Genomic DNA, 2,636 nt, shown 5'->3' on the forward strand with positions numbered 1-2,636 from the left:
GTTGAGCACATGTACCCTAGAACTTAAAGTATATTTAAAAATATAAATTAAAATGTAAAAAATATATGTATATCATTCCATTCTTTCTTGGCCTGAAAGGTGCCTGCTGATAAATATGCAAATAGTCTTGATAGTCTAAAGGGAATTCCCTTATATATGATTTGACAATTTTCTGTTGCTGCTTTTAAAATTCTCTTCTTGATCATCATGGCAGACAGGAGGTAGGACTAGATTGCAGCTCTGACTTGGACGGACAGAGCAACCTGTGGAGGCTTGCGTTGTGATTTTTAGCTTCTGATCAACTGCAAGAACAAACCAGCAATCCCAAGAGGATCCACAGACACTCTGAAGGAAACAGACTGCTCCTGCAGGACCTGGGAGACACCCCAAATACTGTGTGCCCCAACATTGGAAGTGGGAAAGGGAGAGCCTCCTCTCCTGAACACATATCCTTACTGGGGAAACTGAAGGTCTTTATGTGGGAGAAGGTTCTGACCTTACCTGGAGCTGAGTCAATTTAGAGAGTCGAGTGAAGTACAGGGGTAGAGGAAGCAGCAGAAAGGCCTTGAGAGCTCCCTGGATCCCTAAGCAGGCCATTCCTGCCTGGGACCACAGGGATCCATTGGGTGGGTGACCAGAGAAGCAGGGGCAGAAAACACCACAAGGAGAAGGAAATCTCCAGCTGAACTTTGTAACAATTTGAATGGGGTGAGAAGCTTCCTGGCCAGAACTTGGGGGAGGATATGAATCTCGTGTGCGGACACCACAGGCAGGGGAAGAAATATGCCTTTTTATTTTGCCACTGGGAGGTGGGTAGCCTGGGGAAAGTTCTCAAGCCTGGCTCATTCACTGCCTAGAAACAGACTTTGGGGGTCAGGCGGGGCCAATGGGAGTGAGACTGGCCCTTTGGTTTGCGTGGGAGCTGGGGAGGCCTGTGACTGCCAGCTTTCCCTCACTTCCCTGACAACCTGCATGACTCAGCAGAGGCAACCATAATCCTCCTAGGCACACAGCTCCATTGATCTAGGAACCTCATCCCCATCCCCGACAGCAGCCACGGAAAGACCCATCCAGGGATAGTCTTAACTCAAACAGGACTACCCCTGCCCCCACCTGATGGTCCTTCCCTACCCATCTTGGTAGCTGAAGACAAGGGGCATATAATCTTGGGAGTTCTAGGGCCCCACACATTGCCAGTTCTTCTCCATACTACCACAGCTGATGCTCTCTAGAAAGCACCACTTCCAAGCAGGAGGTCAACCAGCACAAAACAGAGCATTAAACCACGAAAGCTAAGAACCCTCATGGAGTCCATTGCACTCCCCCGCCACCTTCACCAGAACAGGCACTGGTATCCACAACTGAGAGACCCATAGACAGTTCACATCACAGGATTCTGTGCAGAAAACCCACAGTACCAGCCCAGAGCCAGGTATACTTGCTGGGTGGCTAGACTCACAAGAGAGACAACAATCACTGCAGTTTGGCTTGCAGTAAGCCACATCAGTAGGAAAATGGGGAGAGTACTACATCAAGGGAACATCCCATGGGACAAAAGAATCTGAACAACAGTCCTCAGCCCTAGACCTTCCCCTGAGAGAGCCTACCCAAATGAGAAGGAACCAGAAAACCAACTCTGGTCATATGACAAAATAAGGCTCTTTAACATCCCCCAAAAATCACACTAGTTCACCAGCAATGGATCCAAGACAAGAAGAAATCCCTGCTTTACCTGAGAAAGAATTCAGGAGGTTAGTTATTAAGCTAATCAGGGAGGCACCAAAGAAAGGTGAAGCCCAATGCAAGGAAATCCAAAAAACGATACAAGAAGTGAAGGGAGAAATATTCAATGAAATAGATAGCTTAAAGAAAAAACAATAAAAAATTCAGGAAACATTGGACACACATTTTCTTAATCCAGTCTATCATTAACACAGACATGCAAAATGCTTTGGAAAGTCTCATCGAGAAAACTGAACAAGTACAAGAAAGAAAGTCAGAGCTCGAAGACAAGGTCTTTGAAATAACCCAATCCAATCCAACAAAGACAAAGAAAAAAGAATAAAGAAATATGAACAAAGCCTCCAAGAAGTCTGAGACTATGTTAAACGACCAAACCTATGAATATTCAGTGTTCCTGAGGACGAAGAGAATTCTAAAACCTTGGAAAATACATTGGGGAAATAATTGAAGAAAACTTCTCCAGCCTTGCTAGACACCTAGACATCCAAATACAATAGGCACAAAGAACACCCGAGAAATTCATCGCCAAAAGATCACCCCCTAGACACATAATCATTAGGTTATCCAGTTAAGATGAAGAAAAGAATCTTAAGTGCTGTGAGACAGAAACACCAGGTAAGCTATAGAGGAAAACCTATCAGATTAACAGCATATTTCTCAGCAGAAATCCTACAAGCTAGAAGGGGTTGGGGCCCTATCTGCAGCCTCCTCAAGCGAAACAGTTATCAGTCAAGAATTTTGTATCCATTAAAACTAATCATCATACGTGAAGGAAAGATACAGCCTTTTTCAGACAGACAAATTCTGAGAGAATTCACCACTGCCAAGCAACTACTACAAGAACTGCTAAAAGGAGCTCTAAATCTTGAAACAAATCCTGGAAACACATCAAA

Source organism: Mandrillus leucophaeus, unplaced genomic scaffold (assembly GCF_000951045.1).
Source record: "Mandrillus leucophaeus isolate KB7577 unplaced genomic scaffold, Mleu.le_1.0 Scaffold559, whole genome shotgun sequence".
Lineage (NCBI taxonomy): Eukaryota > Metazoa > Chordata > Mammalia > Primates > Cercopithecidae > Mandrillus > Mandrillus leucophaeus.